At 37.0% G+C, this 18,726-nt stretch overlaps 2 long non-coding RNA genes across 2 annotated transcripts; one reads left to right on the top strand and one right to left on the bottom strand.

The window, feature by feature from the left end:
- Nucleotides 1-1,106: 1,106 nt before the first annotated feature.
- Nucleotides 1,107-4,091, top strand: LOC113346279. Its single transcript, XR_003358463.1, has 3 exons — nt 1,107-1,543; nt 1,993-2,060; nt 3,744-4,091. It is a non-coding gene; the product is annotated as an uncharacterized LOC113346279 (long non-coding RNA).
- A 2,495-nt stretch (nt 4,092-6,586) lies between these two features.
- On the bottom strand, nt 6,587-9,543 carry LOC113346278. Its single transcript, XR_003358462.1, has 2 exons — nt 9,125-9,543; nt 6,587-6,985 (listed from the first exon to the last, which is right to left on the bottom strand). It is a non-coding gene; the product is annotated as an uncharacterized LOC113346278 (long non-coding RNA).
- Between the last annotated feature and the right edge of the window lie 9,183 nt (nt 9,544-18,726).

The following is an 18,726-nucleotide window of genomic DNA, read 5'->3' as shown; positions in this document are numbered from 1 at the left end:
GCTGTGTGTTGTGTTAACACGAGTCTTAGATAGTTCAGAATGTATCCTAGAACCTCGAACTGAATTTGTTGGAGACTACTATTCCAAACTTTGTTGGAGACTACTATTCAAAACAGTAGTTTCTATGCATGAATTACACATTCCATTTTTAAGCTCTTAGTTTGATTCAGCTTTTCTTAATTTCGTACATTGTACTGTTTTCTTATACGGTAATCCGATTGGCGGATTACAACGAACAATTAACTTACTTCCTCGAATGCAACTTTGAAAAAATTGAAAACTCCTAAAATTTAATAAGAAATATTTTCCTAAAATAAATTATATTCAACGTAAATCTAAAATTAAAGTAATTTTTTTTTGTTTTTTCCAAAATTTAAAAGATTTTTATCACTTTTACATAAACTTTGGAATCTTTTTTAAACACAAAATCGGTTAAAAAGACCAAAATCAACAATTCCTGGGTGAAATGGACAGTTAGATTTTGATACTGTTTAAATGGACAAAAACGTAAAAAATAGGCAGGATGTAACCAGTTTCATCGTGTCCATTTTCAAATATTTTTTCTTATTTTTAATTTACACAGGATGTATCCAGCTTCATCCTTGCTCTTTTTTAAATTTAAGCTAGGATGAATCCAGTTTCATCCTTACTATTTTTTTTTTGCCATTTTACCCAAACTATCTTTTACTCGTCTATTTGAACCGTGATTTAAAAATATTTGGACAAATGACCCATTTTCCGTTTTTTAAAAGCATTTTGTGAAATAGTATATAAGTAGTGGTTTTAGTGGTTGTTGATATATGTTACTGAGTTATTTCCCCAATCAATAACGATATGAGCATAGAAAAATCGAATTATACATTGTGGCATATATTCATACCCGGGCCGTTACGGCACGGATCATATCCTAGTTTAACTAATTAACAACAGATTGAAGGAGAATTTTTTTCTATATAACCATTTAAATATAGAATTCTGTGTTTCCTCCGATATTCTTCTTATAATATTATACATATATTATAATTAGGCTCTTAAGAATACTTATTAATTTAATATTATATATGAGCCGAGTTTTCTCTCTCATATTCAAGTATCTAAATCGAGTTATACACGTACGTATACCGTTCCGAATTATCCCCAAATTAAAAATGGTTGACCGAATAATAGACTGAATTTATCTTCAATCAAAACGAATGATACGCGTACGCATGTCGTTTCGTACGTTTCCGTATCCCGAATTGTGAACTAGGCTACCCACTCGTTCTGCACTTCTTTATTTAATTAATTTAGTAAAAAGCAGTTTTCGGTGGTGTATATATAGGGGAGCATACCTGAGTATCAATCTATATATCTCTCTCTCGTTGTCAAACACCTTCCTCCATGACCATGGCTGACGGTAATCAACAGGATATGATGCTTTTGAGTATTATCCTAGAATCTAACCTTAAGGTTGAAGCTCTACTAACGAGACTCGTCAAATCTCAAGAAAATCCTGAACAACAACAGATAGAGATCTTAAGAAGAATTTGTAATAATTATACAGGTACACAGCTCTGAATACAACTTGCTACTTTTGAGTTTTGTGGCCTAGAATTTTTATTTTCTAAAGAAAATTGATTTCAGGGTTACCAGTTTGATTTAGTTTCAGCCTGTACATTATCCAATTATGAGATCTCAAATTTATAGTTGAAACTCAAGTCTGGATTGATAATAAAAAAAGTTCAATCAAAATTTTACTAATTTGCTTTGCTAAGGCTCTGACAGAAAGTCAAATGTTTTAAGTCGTGATCCATATGGACACAAAGTTGGACATTTGAGATGGAGACTGGAGACCAAACTATATAAGTAATTTTTATAATATGTATTCTAGAAAGGAGATGATTTTGCATGTAGGTGTAGTCTTAGACTTTTTCCATTTGATATGTATACAATGATTGATCGAGCCTAATTGGTCGTATCTTCTACATGCATCTTGATAATTGATATCAGCAGTTCAGCACAAGGTACTGATAATGCTGTCCAACAAGAAGAAATCAGAGAGACCCAGCCACGTGTAAATGGTAAGATATATGATGCAAATTATTTTCACGTACCAAATTAATTTCCCTATGACTTTGTTTTTATTTCATTATACGGTGGTCACTATCCACCACAAAAATCTTATCAAAATAAAAGTAACACAAAAACCTCAAAGAATTTGATGAAACATTATTTAATTTTGATGAAACCCAATTTTGAATTTTTATATCAATTTTTAAAAATTTGGGATTTTTTTATCAATTTTGTTTTAGATGGAGTTATAATGGATCCCAACATTTGAATGAGATTTTTGTACCATAATTTTGGTCACCTCGATTTTTATGACTAGTTTTGTATATTATATGATGTAAAAAATTAGGCTCAAGCACAGCCGTGATTTGAGGTGTTCTAGATAAACTAAGGCTTCTCTTATTCATAGCCCAATCACAATCACAATCCAAACTCATATAAAAATCTTAATTTATTAACTATAGCCAATACATAACCCAAATAGTTTATCTATAATTACGAATTGTTAATCATAACCCATTCTATTTTAACCCATTTAAAAATATTAATTTTCATAACCCTAAATATTTTAACTATAATTACAAGTCGACTCGAAAGAAAACCGACTCAAATCTTTGAATTGAGTCGACTCAATTAACTTTTTTAACATATTTCTAAAATATTTTATTTATAGATTTTAAACAATAAAACCATAATTTTTGGGATTCTCTTATCGTCTTCTTCTTATAAGCTAAAGATAAATCCCATCGGAGATGCTCTTATTGTAGCAAAAACGAATTTGTTTTTGCTTTTTGAATTCTTTTCTTTTAGCAAAAGCCTGTTTGCTTTTTAGTTGCACAATTTTTTTTTATTTAAACAAAAACGAATTTGTTTTTGCAAAAGAAGTGGATCCAACATATATGGGCACGGCTAACTATCACATCATCATTATTTGTACGGGATAAAATTAATTTTAAAACATTCTTCCCGAACTTTAGACTCAATATGTTATCAAAGAGCTATATTCCGTGAGGTTAGCTTTGGTAAATGGTGGAATTTCTCGTAATGAAATCAATAGAACTTGGTTAGAGGGTATACAAAAAGATACGAGTAATTTTCAAGCGTACCAGATTTAAAAAGCGGCTGCACAGTGCACGCGCAAACCTAGTAACAAGCCTTGATTATCCAACTTTATCATAGAATCTATAACGGGTAATTGGAACTAGATTATTTTTGTATTAAATAAAAAATAAAACAAATATTCCATATCTACCATTTGATAACAGACCATGGTATATCACGTCCTCCTTTTACGTCCCGTGAAAAATGGTATCTGCTTCCTTTCTCTCGTTCACGTTTCTCTCTAAAACGCGTTCCCAAATCTTTCCCTCTACTATTACGATTTCCATTAATTTTTCTCTCTTTTTGATTTCTCCCCAGTTTGTTCCTTGATTGCTAGAACTTTTTACATAACCTGAATTCTTCAATTTCGATCTTGATTTTCAATTTTAAAATTAACACCATTTCCACTTCCATGAAAAGCTATAGTTGCAGGTCGAATGATATGGATTTTGCAATCAGCATAAAATGAAATTAATCAAGTTAATAAAGATGAAACCTAGCATAGATAAACCTATAGGACGAATAGTTAATTACAGATGATTTTGATTTTATTATTTTTAAGCAGGAAGTGAATTATTTTTTTCTTTTTGTAGAACCGGAGAAGAGAAGATGAGAAGTTAGAGTGAGAAGTAGAAATCACGTGACGTTAATAGAATAAGGATTTTCTTATCTTGTATACCCGTATACAGGATAAGCATTAATTAGCTGTAATTTTTTTATTGATTTTATAACATTTTTCTTGGTAAATAAAAATTTCGGTAAAATAAAAACACAGTAATCACAAAAATGATTATTCCTTTACTACCCCTATACTTGCAGCATTGATCATCTATGTTGAGTCCGCCTTTCTTCACAGATCACAAAAAAATTCCATGGAACCCGTTTTGATAATTTTGAGATTCTAGCTTATGTAAAAAATCCACCGCAGAATAATTTATGTACAAATGTTGATTTTTTGTTTAATCAAATAAACACATCACTTGACGCCTTCATCATAAGTTTATTTCAGATTGATAATTGGTCTTTTTTGATAAATCAATCACTAATGACATGCATGATCAACCAAAAATCAGGGACCTATAATTACGCTTTTGAAAATTTTAATGGATTTTTGGTATTTAAATTTTCCTTATTTTACGGTCATTTATCAAGGTCTAATATACGTATCATTAATGGATTTGGATGACGAAAAGAAGAAAGCTACTGAGATGATCCTTAATTAAGCTAAGATATAGTTAGGGATGTTCAGCTGAAATCTGGTCGTCCATCAGACACTGGGATGATCCTTAATTAAGCTAAGATAGTTAAGGATGATCAGCTGAAATCTGGACGTGCCTTATTAATGATCTGCTAGATTTTGTTTGACCATCGTGGGTCCACAGTAATAAGGAAGGTTAAATCCGTTTTCTATAAAGGAAATAAAACAATTTGTAAAGGAAATAAAAAAATTTGGTTTAATTTATACTGATTACACCGGTTTCCATAAAATATTACGAAATCAAGATAAACAATTAATTTTTTAATGATCCTTATCCTCTGTAAGGGTATACAAGTTAATAGTGTCCATGGAATACTAAGGGTACTAATGGAAATTAATGGAATGTAAATGCTTTTGGTTAGGAAAACTATGTTATCAATATTCTAATAAAAGAGTTATATTTCCTATGCAATTAAAAGACAATAATCCCCTTCTTAACTTGTGTCCGGATGCACAAGTTAACAAAATCCATGTTAATTGAGAAAATTAGGCACAGGGTGTGCATACAATCCGGAACCGCGGATTTCATCTGCAAACGTCCACAAAATTATAGGTGAAAACCAATCCGCAAGAGTTTATGGACCGGTCATGGATGAATTTTCAAATCCGCAAGGTTTAGCGATTTGGTTACGGTTGGTTTTGTAAATCCTCGGATTTATCCGCATCGTTAGGCAGACAGGGCAGTGAAGGAATTTCATAAAACAAAAAAGTATTTAAGATATAAATAATGAAAACCTAAATAACACAAAGATAAAAAACAATAGAGAAAGGTAATTAATTAAGTGTTGTGTATTGTTTACGAAAAAGAAACTAGAGCAGATAAAATAACTAAAAATGTGCCAGAAACTAGAGCAGATAAAATAACTAAAAATGTGCCAGATGCCAGGCTGTAGCTTCGACAAAGCTTGATGCCACATGGTCCTTAAGACTTAGCTTGACATTAGGCTCATTCTCGGGTTAAGCTTAGCATTGAGGGCTTACTAACAGTCTAACTATGAACCCCATAAATAATATTACAACGATAAACCTCATTTAAAACTCATATGGCGATAAACATGGTCAGCCTAAAAGCTCATATTAAAGCAACAACTTGTTGCCCTTACCTCATTTGCCCGGTTTCTAATTTTCTCTATATAAACTTCTTTTTTTTCTTGTCTAAATCCGCGGTTAATCCGCAACCGGTCCGTATAATCCGCTGATCCACAAAAATCAAATCTGCGGGTGATTGGACCGATCACGGTTCAATTTTCCAAATCCGCAACTTTGACGGTTTGGTTGCGGGTGACCCCTAATCCGCAATCGTCCGTCCGTTGCACACCCCTAGGCGCAGGTCCAAAAAAAATAATATTCTCATTGTCTGACCCACAACTAATTTTAGATACCGTGACACCCATAATTATCAAAAATGTATGCATGACGGATTGTGCATCCGCATGACGGGTTATGCCTCCTAATTTTTCAGGGAGTATAATTGGCAACGCAACTTGGATATAACATATCTAAAAAACCGCGCCTTGGAATTTTATAATTTTTATATCCTTGAAAATCTTTTTAAGAAAGTTACCCAACGAGTATAAACAACAGTATCAAATTTAAGTTTTTTGCGAAAACAAATCAGAGGAGATTGTTCAAAATTTTCATAAATTTTGTACATAACCTTTATGCAGTCACCAAAAACGATGCATAACACATTATGCAGACACAACAAAAGATGCATAAAACGTTATGCAACCATATTTTGGTTCATGCATCTATTAATTTATGCAAAACATGTTATGCATCCATTTCCTTCGATGCATAAAAGATTATGCATCAATTTTTTTAATTCAGTGCTTACAAAAAATATGGTTACATAATGCTTTATGCATCCATTTTTTCGACTACAGATATTATTATAGGTGCATGACAAGTTATACAGATATTATTGTAGATGCATGATAAGTTATCCAGCTTTTTTTTTGTTGGTTTTGATACTAACAAAAAAGTAGCTGCATAACGTGTTATGCAACCATTCTCTAGACTGCATAACAAGTTATGCATCTATTGTTGTAGGTGCATGACAAGTTATGCAGCCTATTTTTGTTAGTTGGTTTAACTATTAACAAAAATGTTGCTGCATAACGTGTTATGCAACCATTTTAGGGACTGTATAACAAGTTATACAATAAGTTTTGTGGATACATAACAGCTTATGCAACCATTTTTATAGATGTATAAAAATATTATTCAACCATTATCACCAAACACCAACACCAATATGACAAAATACATCAAGCATTCAAACTCATTCTCCCCCTCAAAAAAATCCGACAGAGTCTCCTATGTTTCTCCGACAAATTCAGGCCGACTTTTCCCGTAACAACCTAATCATACATCTAGCATCCAAACTCATTTCAGTCACCTGTAGCACTACAACCAATTTCATTGCAAACCACCAAATCCACAGCTGCGTCACACAGCAACTCAGCAACACCGCGCACCCACTCTCTACAGCTGCAACATAACTTTATACTTCACGTAAGACCTATTCGATGCGTAATCCATCCCCGACGTCTATTCCTTGGCCCTGCATTCCTGCTAAACAAATCAAAACAAACACCATTAAACGAAAAAGAACATAAAGAAATGGTGATAATTATCATGTCTAACAGATAAGGGTGTAAATTTTGCCCGGCAGCCCGAGGCCCAGTACCGTCTGCCCTGTCCCATGACTTCCCATGGATGACCGTGGCCCTTTACGGGCTGGCCCGACCTAGCCCATTTAAATAAGAGGGAGGGCACATACCACAATTCAAATTTTATTGCCCGGCCCAATACCCTCCCTATTATCCCGTCAATGCTACCCGCCATGTTAGCCCGCCAGTGTTATCCATTTACCTAGCCTAAGTGACTGTTCTCATTTGTTTTATCCTAGAATATACTTGGTACATATACTTAATACAGTCAACCCTCATAGTTTTCATATGTATTTCTTAACTTTTATTCCATTGGAGTCTAATTTTGTTAACCATATAGAGAAAATATTGAGCAAAATCAAAGGAAGTTTCCTTTTCTGATGATTCAATTCAGGAAAAATTATAGGAAGTTTGGTTTATCTTATTCCCATCTCAATTCTCGTATTTGATTATTAATTTTAAGTAAAACTTGTGTATTATTACTACTTTATTTTTATTTTTATTTTTAACAATATATATGTATAATATATATATATATTTGTTTGTAATATTCAAGGCCCTCCCGGCCCTACCCGCCCGAGCCCAAATTACAAAATAGGCTTGGGTAGGCCATGGGTACTAACTGTAGATAAATAACCCTGCCCGCCCGGCCCTTTTAATTTCATGGATAAGAAATGTTCCGGCCCGCCCTATACCATCCCATTTAATAAATAGGTCGGGCTGCCCGGCCCGGCCCAATTTACACCCCTACTAACAGAAGAAGAATCATGTAGCCTGTAGGGGCAGCCTATGTACAACTTCGTCAAATTCGGACGACGACTCTAAATTTTGGCATCAGTATATTTCTTACATCTGCTATCAGTTTTCACCGACCATGTAAAAATTGGTAGATTTTTATACATAGGCAATAAACACAAGCATACCTGTTTAATTTGGTTATAGAAAAGTAAAGAAACAACATGTAGAAGTTGAACAGGCACAAGAGGATCCACTATAATTTTTATACCTAAGCTCACCTCAAAATGAAGTTCTCATTAACATAAAAACTACAAAATGAGTTCTGCCAAAACAGGAATATAGGAGACTTAACGCTAAATCAAGATAAATGAGAAAAACACACTAACATAACAAAAACAAAACCGACATGACTTTAACCTGCATTAGCCATCAGTTATGTCTATATAAAGAAAATCAAAAGTGAAAAACAAAATAAAAAGTTCAAAATCTTCATATAGGGAAACACCTTTTGAAAAAATTCCACCCATTTTCTTTCAAATTTGTTCCCGAATAGAGTAAATACCCAATCCAGCAATTGAATCAGTAAACACATAACATGTATAAAAATGTTACAGATGAAAGTTTAGTAACAATCAAATGAAACTATAGCTAGATCTACTGTAGTCTGTAGATAGAAACAAGTCTGCACATGGATTCTAAGAAAAGACTAAGTGATACCTATAAGAAATCGTATAAATCATTACTAACACCCTCTTCATTTTGAGGAAGACCAGGCTCATCTGAACTATAACTGAACCTAGTTGCGTTTGGCATGATCAACATATAACAAATTTGATGCCTTCACAGTGACATAAACATGAAATTTGTAATTCAGAATTCAAACACAACAAACTAAACTAAACAGAACAATTTTTTTTGAGTGTAAACGACATAAAAAAACTAGTGCATAAGCACTCAGATCACTGGACATACCAGAGTCTTGAATCAATATGCAAAAGCAGTAAACTATAGCAAAAAGATGTAATCAAGGTAGCAGTGACAAAATTCAGCAAGTAACGTTTCTTCTACATGATTACCCAAGGACAAAAGCATTTCATAGGCAGACACAATTCGAACCCAATTGCATTCACACACATGAAAAGTCAAAAAACAAACACATAAGCACCCAGTTATCTAAAAAATCATATAATCCAAACCTAAATTAACAAGAAAATCAAACTAATTTCAAACCTAACTCCCAAAACTCGTGAATTTAATTTACCACGAAAACCTAGCAGTAAAAGAGGAGGGAAAAGAGACGAACCATTTCTTAATCCTATGCTAGATTCTTTAGCATTGATGTTATAAAGAACACCTTCGTGCCGGATTTCAAACTTAGATGTCAAACAAACTGCTGATGTATGAATCACCACCACCGCTATTACTACCAGATCTCAGTGATGTTGTTGTTTCTTCTACCATGATTTTCTCTGCAAAGTAACACAACAATTCTCAACCACCGGAATCCATTGATTGAATAGGCATCATATCTATACCTGGTTCAAACCTTATGAGATGCAAGTACAATAGAGAAACCTGATAAGCTTCCGGATATGAAGAAGAAAAAAAACGAAATACATAATTTTAGAAAATATAGGTTTCCGACAAATTTTATCTCAAAAAATGGGCAAATTTTATCTCAAAAAATGGGTGCGCCATGAACTTTTCCGTTCGTGGATTTGATAATAGGAAAAATCTGAAAAATGGGCATGACTACAGTTTCACATGTTAATGTAGGAAAAAGTTAGGATCAAATGGGAAACTTAGGCGCAGGCCCAAAAAAAATAATATTTTCATTGTCAGACCCACAATTAATTTTAGGTACCGTGACATCTATAGTTATTTCCGTGACACCCATAATTATATGAAATTATTAAAAATGTCTGCATGACAGATTATGCATCCGCATGACGGGTTATGCATCAGGGGTATAATTGGCAACGCAACTTGGATATAATATATCTAAAAACGCGCCTTGAAATTTTACAAATTTTATATCGTTGGAAATCTTTTTAAGAGAGCTACGTAGCGAGTACAAACAAGAATATCAAATTTTTGTTTTTCACGAAAAAATCGGAGGTGATCATCATTTTAGGCAAAATTTTCGAAAACTTAATACATAACTATTTGCAGCCATCAAAAAAGATGCATAACACATTCTGCAGACGCATAACGAATTATGCAAGCATTTTCTCCACTGCATAACAAATTATGCATTTGAATAACAAAGTTATGCATTTATAACAAGTTATGTAACTATTGTTTTGGTTGATTTTAGTGCGTACATAAAAAAATTGATGCATAATGCACTATGCATCCATATTTACGGATGCACTATGCATTCATATTTACGGATGCATATCAGGTTATGCATCTGTTTTATCGATGCATAAAAGATTGTGCAACAATTTTCTCGATGCATAATGCATTATGCAGTCATATTTTCGGATGCATAACAGGTTATGCATCCATTTTCACGACTGCATAACATGTTATGCAGATATTGTTGTAGGTGCATCACAAGTTATGCAGTCTTTGTTTTTGTTGGTTTTAATAGTGTGCATAATGTGTTATGGAACCGTTTTCTGGACTGCATAACAAGTTATGCAGCAAATTTTGTAGATGCATAATAGGTTATGCATCCATTTCTATAAACACTTCCAAGTTATTTACTTAATCATTTGTAATCCTTCTTATTAAGGTGATTTTGGATTGAAATGTATTTGCAGCTGAAGTACAAAACAAGGAACTTAATACGTCAGTGCTCCATCTCATAGCTCCACTGCCACTATGAATCACTAACTCAATCACCGTCACTTGAGTGGAAATAGTTTTCATTAGCATCAGGCATTAGCATCATGTAATGACACCACTTGCACTAGTTTTATGCTTAAAAAAACAACTAGCACTAGTTTTCATTAGCTCATTCCATGTACAGATGCTAACATTACTGGCACTATATATTTTTACCAAACACGTACAAGATACTTACTGCGCTCCCTATGAGTTCCCCTTTTTAATGACTACCTTTCATTTGTACAAATGGAACCAAAATCTCTTTTCCCTTTACATTTTCGAGTAGTAAGTTTTATGGGTCCTCCACCTCTTTTAGCAAAATTCAATTAAGAACCCATACTAAATTTGAGAAATTTCAAAATGAAGAAGACGAAGAACGGGAAATCAGGGGACCTAGTAATTTGTAAAGAAGAAGAGTCAAATATATTACTCACATCTAACATAATTGAAATAATCAAAAACAAATAAAAAGCCTAAAAGTCTTAGGCTGTGAATTTTTTGTGAGATTAGGAACAGAAGTTCTCAGATCTAAAATGCTAAAAATGAAGAAGAGTCAAAAATGGATGCATACCATTTGTTACAGATGGGTTTAAATATTCTTTTTTCTACGAAACAACAGAAGAATAATTCCTCACCACGACCAGCATACACAAAGGTATTCTCAGCATATGATTAGAGAATAACATCATTTTTTTCTCGATCTGATTCTAACCCATATGTTCTTCTCAAACTTAAATTCGAAATCAATTCCCACAACCCCATGAACCTCTCCCTTTTCTGAGTTTTAGGTGCTGCCATTCTTCTCTTGGTTTCAGAAAGTGCAGGACTAACTATACATATCGACTAATTTGATTTCTAGGGTTTTGTCGATGGATAATTTTACTTATCGGGTATTCACGGTATAGTGGAGAGGAAGAAAAAAAGGAATTGAAGATGAAGAAGAAGAAAAAAAAGGCCCGAAACAGAATTTTATAAACTATGGGTTTGAGAGATATTTTTTCATAGAAAATGGATGCGCGCGTGAATTTTTCTGGCCGTGAGTTTCATAGTGGAAAAAATATGTAAAACGGGTTTGTCTTGTAGTTTATATTTTATTTCTAAGCCCAGCTCCAAAATTTTGAAGCTTATATTTTATTTTATTTTCTTTGGACTTCATAAAATAAAACTAATAAGACCCAAACTTGACAAGTTTTGATGTAATAACACACGTAACATTCTTTTTAATCCGTACCCACAACATTATTTTAGAAAGCATAAATAATAAAGCTAGGCATGTTGATATCCCAAGTGTCTTTCTGATCCTTAGCGACACATTTTTTTGGATAACCTTATCAACAACATAATTAGCTTCTCTAAATCTAAATTTAAGGCTCACTGTAATCAGAAATTTCCTTGAGTCTTGTAATATCTTGGACAGCTTAAATGTCCTAACGAGGCTAAAGGTCTTTGTTGCACAATGAATAGCAACATATAACATTTTGTAGGTTATATGCACCCTTATGCAGTTATGTTCAATGAAATATGTCACTAGAGACTAGCTCGGCTGGTCATCCCCGTTTTCCAAAGTTTCATACGTTACAGGAGGTCCTAGGTTCGAGCACCCAATGATGTAATATTGCAGAAATTAACATGGAAGGTAGAGTTAGTTTGTCCCCCTTGTGACACAATCTCAGCCTCCTCATCTGTTTCGGCTCCCTTGGCTAGGTTATCCATGAGGCTCGCTGGTAGGTTAGCACAGCAACCTGTTCAATTAATGTAGTAGTATGTTGTTGGAGCTTAGCTTGTTAGGCTTCTAATTAGTTAATGTAATACTCTTTATCCAATAATAATTAAAGTTTTTTCTCAAAAAATAAATAATAAATAATAATAATAAGGTTCCTTCCAGCTTTGCTCCATCTCCTCGTGAGGTTGCTGTTTGGCAGTGCAATAGGCGAGACCATGCCATGGACTTCCTTAAAGCTATACCTATACCCGGCCTTGATCAGGTTGTTGGGCCTAGGCAGTTTAGCTCGGTATTGCAGTATCGTCTAGGCATACCCCTTTTTGATGAAGGCAGCAAATGCTCTTGTTGTGGAAAGCCCATGGATATCTTCGGCGATCATGCCATCCACTGTGCTAGTGAAGGTGGGCTTAAATTCAGACATGATCTGGTGAAAGACATCTTGGCTGATATGTGCTTTAGAGCTGGTGTGGTAGTCAGGAAAGAGGTTTCCGTGGGTGTCATCAATGGCAAGGATCTTCGACCTGCAGATATTATGGCTTATAATTGGGAAGATGGTAGAGATGTGTGTCTTGATGTCACCGGTGTTTCCCCTTTCACTAGTGCTAGAACCCGCGGCTCCGCTCCGGGTCATGCCATTTCAGCGGCTGTCACTCGCAAGAATAATAAATATTTGGACGTCTGCTCTTCACTCGGGTATGGCTTTGGGGTGCTGGCCTTTTCCACCTTTGGTGAGCTTGGTACGGATTTTATTGTTTTTCTGAAGCGAATTAGGAATTGTATGGCACGACATGATGCCAATTTCAAAATGTGCAATTCTCTTTTTCATCGGTTAGGGATCGTTATTCAAAAAGGTGTTGGCTCCCAGCTTGTTGCTAGGTTGCCCACCATTCCTTGTAATGTTGATTTTGATATTGAATAATAATAATAATAATAATAATAATAATAATAATAATAATAATAAAGATACCGTCCGAGTTCAGTCCTTAAAAAAATAAAAAAAATAATAATAATAAAGAATAAAACATAAAAAATTGATTGTAAGGGTAATTTTTGTCATTTATAAATAATATAGGGTAAGAAAGATAAATCAAACTTTAAATTTAGGTGGGACGGTATTTTTTAAAAACTCCTCCCTAGCTTTCAAAAGTTGGTGAACTTCAAAAGTGCTTTGGATAAAATGCACCTTAATTTTTTTTTACCAAACACTAATTCCAAAAATTACTAACATATATAAGTTTTGAAAATGCTTTGACTAAAGAGTTGCACAATTGAATAGCAACATATAACATTTGAAGGTTATATGCCCCAAAGATTATAAGTTTTCCTTTGGTATCTTTGGGGCATCCGATTATTTCAGCTATAAATATTTACACTGCGTTCAAATTACATTTCATATGCGTTTAAACATTTCAGCTATAATCTTACATTTCCAATTTATGTTCGTGTTTCCTGGATGTGGTATTCAAAAGAGGACGGTCCGAGGGCAACTTATTATCCAGATGGTAGTGTGAACACACAAATCACGAAGGGATCCGAGTGCTCACAATCAATCATCATTATCTAAGGAGATTTGTGATGATGATATCCTAGTGTTGATTCATTGGCTCAAAACCTTCGGGTTTATCATAGCCTCATCTAACAACTCCATGCGAGGCGTTTGCGCACGGGATATAAGTACAAGCAAAGAAAACAAAACGTATAAGTAAAGATCCATGGGGCTAAATAAATATAAAGTGCCGAAATGTAAATAAGACCAAGGTTTACGTGGTTCAGCACTAAGGCCTACGTCCACGGGGTTTGTTGTTTTACTATATTCTTCACGGTTACACGAATAGTCGAATGACTTTTGGGTTTACATGTTTCTCTCTTCTAAATGATTAACTTACACTTGCAAACTCTCTCTCTCTCTCCTTCCCTTCCTCATTCTTCCCCCTCCTCTTTCCTCTTGGTGGAGACGGGGTATTTATAAGGTTAGAATGTAGGACCCATCTCTGATGACCGTTGGAACCTTATCTTCTTGTGTCCTTGCGTCTATCACGCAGAGGTCTGCGTTTTCCCCTTGATCCCGCAGAGGCATCCTCGCTCGTTCCACAGGTTGATCGACACGTACACTGCTCAGAGTGTTTAATGTGGGTAGTTGAGGGGTCTGCTCGTGTCAGACAAGTGTCTTCTGCCCCTGTCACGTCCGTGTCAGCTAACTTTCTCTCCACCGTTGATCCTAGCTTCTCTTTTGGGGATGCGATAAAGTAACTCCTCGGGGTTTATTTGGTGTTTCGTGGCGCATCATGTTTTGATGTTTTGGCCTGCATGCTTTCCACGTATCTTTTTATATACACGTGTCTGATAGTAAGATATATGTGTACACAATTTGCCCTTTTTCTTCGGGCTTGAATGTCTAATGGGTGCCTTGAAGAAAAACTATCGTTGCATATTCTTCTCACTCCTAATAACTTTTCCTAGATACTTGGGCACGTCTTTTATTCGTGCATTAACTGCTTATGTAACGGGCACGTTTCCCATTCCTCCATTAATTTCCTTCTCTTTCTTTCGGGTATATTAAGGAGAGAAAGAAAATTAATTTCATTCTTCCTAAACATTCTCTCAGTTTTCGTTCTTTGTTTTTCAGCCGTTAAATTTTCTGCCTGTCTTCATTGAACCTGTGACCTTAAATTCTCTGTCAGTCTTTATTGAACCTGTGATCTTAAATTCTCTGCACCTTAGCATTAATCACGCCCTCTTCCATTGTTTGTTTCTTCTGCTGTTGTTTTTGCCGGTAAGTTTTTCTTTTCTTTATTTCCACTGTTTTACGTTGTGTTGATTTGTAAATTCTCTGCTACCGTTGTTCCTTGTTTGTGATGAAGAACTTCTTTTTGATGCTTGCATACTAGTTTGCCCCTGTTCAAGGAAGCCACTGTTTTGCTTGTATTTGAGTTTTTGAGGGTCTGAATTTTATGGAATTTTGAGCATGTATACTAATTTTAGGGTTTCTGCGTTATCGTGTGTGTATTGCTATTGATGTGGTTTTTTGATCTTTGGTAATGTTTTTGAATGTGTGTAACTTGTTCTTGATTTTAATCTTTTCGCAGCCATGTCTGACCGTCCGCGACTTACTTGTCAGACTCCTGGTTCTGGTCTATCGAGATCTCCTCCGCGTAGAGAATCTCAAGATGATGCTCGTCGGAGTCGAGTTTCTTCTGGAGCGAAGGCCTCGTCTTCTAGGGAAGAGATTCCTCCGACAAATCCTTCTGGTTCCCGAAGAGTCTTCGATCGCGCAGCGTCTCGTCCTCGTGATGATATTAGGAGTACGCAGGCTCCGCCTCGTGTTGTTGCTTTTGACGTTCCTCCTCTACGTTCGTTAGTGCCCGAGCATCATCTGCGGTCCCCTCCAACTTTTAAAGGGAAGAATACGAAGGGTGTAGTTCCGAGGGCTGAATCTTCAAAGAATCCTCCGGTGAAGAGAAAAGCTTCTGAAGCGTTCATTAGTTCATCCGGCCCCGCCGAGGAGGATGAGGCTGCCCCCTTGATACGTAGTGTCTCGGTTAGTAAGAAAAAAGTAACCTTCAAGCATATTGATCTCGAAATATTCAAGGAAAATCATGAACTCCAAGCCTTCGGGGTTCGTTTCTATGCCCCTGAGGATGATATTACTTATGAGCTTATCTCAAAGTATGAGTTCGATGAATTTCATTTGTTAACGACGGTTGGAGCGTTCGAAGCTGGTCTTATGCTGCCGTTGTACAAATCAGGTGATTCCTTCTACTATGACGTGCTCGCTAGTCGTGAAGGCTTTTCCACAAATACTCACAGCCGTTCCGTATCCCAACGGGGAATTATCTCCGCGCTCTGAAGGAGTGCTATCTGCGGAGTAAGGGGGAGACGTCGATGACTTGCTACGTCCCCAATCCCGCGGAGAAGGAATGGTATACTCCTGAGAATTTCAATAACTCCTTCGGTGATTACGTCAATAGTAGGAACCGCAAGCCGTGGAGTGTCAGCCTTCGGAATCTCGCTGCTCCTCGGGGCGAGATTCGTCTGTTAAATGAGGTCAGCGATGCCAAGCTGAAGTATGTTCCTGGCATGGAGGGGTCTAGTCATCGGAAACTCTTCCCCGCGCGCGAGAGGATCAAGCGCGATCATGACTACGAGTGGCACGCCACCGTTATCGAAATAGTTGGTCCGTGGGCTTACGGTTGGATTCCTGGTCCCCGCGGTTGGCGGCTTACCGAGAGTAGTAAGCCACGCGAGTCTCCTCCTGCTCGTTATGGAGATTTCTGTCCCTGGCGTTTGAACTTTGCGGGTATGAATTTTCCTTATGCCCTTGACGTCGTAGAGGGAGACGAGGAGGAAGGTTCTGGTGCTATACTTCCACCGAAGAATACCTCAACTGCTCAGGTACGCAGATTCTAGCGGCGCTTCTTCTTTTTAGAAATTCATCTGACGGGAAAAATAATTCTTTTTGTGGTGTTGTTTTTCAGGTGTTGAAGAAGAAAAAGATTAAGCCGAAGCAGTCTTCTACTATTGTGATGGGCGAGGCTGAGGCCCAAGAAGAAGTTACTAGTCCAGTGAACGAAGAGTTTGCTGAGGATGAGGAGATTACAGATGGGGAGGAACGTACTGGTACTTCCCCTATCAATGTCGAAGAAGAGGTCTTCGTTGGTCATGTTGGTGATGAAGGAAGGAACAAAGCCGTGGTGGCTGATGGCGTTGTTATTGGGGGAATTTCTGTCCCTGCTGGTGATGTCGTGGATACCCTTCCCGCCTCTCAAGAATTTTCTTTTGATCGGATGTACTCCACGGGGGAGTTCTTTGACGATGCCCTCGATTTTCCCGAGGACTTCTCTTTACTTTCCCCCAATGATAATTGGGATGTTCTTGGTGGTGATGGTAATGGAGACGCTACTGTTGAAGATGGTGGCGCGGAGGAGCATGCTGCGCATGTAGGCGCGGAGGAGCATGCCGACATTTGTGCTGAGGGGGCCGTGTCAGAGAAGGGGAAATCGGTCATTGATGCGCCTGCTGATAATCTTCCTCAGTCGCCGACGTCTGAGGGCGAGGACGCCATCATGGATTGGTTCAAGGAAAAGAATCTTCTATTTGTCCGTCATCCTGCCCCTGTTGTTGCTGGGGAAAAGGAATCTATTGCGTATACCCGTCGCATGATGGAGATGTCGTCTAAGGCGTGGGTGTCTGAAGCCTTGGGAAAAAATTTGAGTGTTCCCGAAGCTACCCTTGTGCCGGAGCCTCCTACTTCCGTTGCAGATATGATGGCCATCCCCGACGGGTATCAATATGGCTTTCCGCAGCAGCGTGTCTTGGAGGTAACTTTTTGTACATACTTTTTCATGACAATCGAATGCTTCGGTGAAATAATGTTTGTCATCTTGATGTGTAGATGATGAGGAGTGAGCATTGTAACCACGTGCTGTATCAGTTCTTCAAAGCGAAATCTCTGAAGCTCAAGGCTAAGCTTCGTCACAGAGAAAAGGAATTATCTGCGGCTGAGGTCGAAATAGGAGAACTGAGAAAAAGCCTCAAGGAGAAAGAGAAGCTGGGTGAAGCAGAGGCAGGTCTTCGTTCCGAGCTTGTTGCTGTTCGCGCTGAGTTAGAGCAAACTCGCAGCCAAGTTTCAACTTTCACAGGTTTGGTTCTTTTTCCCTCGCAGTATGTCGTCATTCCTCTATTTCTTAGTTGTTCTGTCTGAGTCTCCCCACCCTATCTCCAGTGGGTGGCGTCCCCGAGCTGATATGGCTTCGAAACGAAAGAGCTCGGCAAAAATCTCGTATTAGAGATCCGGTTGAGAAAATTAAGAATGAAGCCAAGAAATGGGATGCTCGGGCTGAGGTATGGCGCGCGAGGCATGTTCAGATGGTCGACATGCAAAATATGTACAACCATGATCGTGCTTTATTTAATGGCACACTGCTGTGGACACGTGATAGTCTGCGGGAAGCCCGTGAGCGTACTTCCTTGCTGGAGTCTAGGATTCAGCTGCTGGAGGAAGAATTACAGAAGGCTCGATCCATTCCTCTTTCAGGGTTTAAGGATAATATGCTCTGTCTTGTTAGAGAAAGAGATGATGCCCGTCCCGAAGCCCATGCTCTAAGCAAGGCCCTTGCCGCGTCCCGCGTTGAAGTAGCTCGTCAGGCTGAGTCTGAGAGGAATCTTGAAGTGTGTATGTACAGACTTAGCAAAGGGGTCTCAGAGATAAATAAAGAGGTCGACCATCTTCGTCACATGGACTCGATGAAGCAGGTAGAATTAGATGCCTGTCAATTTACTCTCACCAACCTTCAACTAGACTATAAGAAATTATCCGCGGAATATGACCATCTTGATGAAGCGCGAGA

This window comes from Papaver somniferum, unplaced genomic scaffold (assembly GCF_003573695.1).
Source record: "Papaver somniferum cultivar HN1 unplaced genomic scaffold, ASM357369v1 unplaced-scaffold_99, whole genome shotgun sequence".
Classification (NCBI taxonomy): domain Eukaryota; kingdom Viridiplantae; phylum Streptophyta; class Magnoliopsida; order Ranunculales; family Papaveraceae; genus Papaver; species Papaver somniferum.
This window is presented reverse-complemented; position numbering and strand designations above follow the sequence as displayed.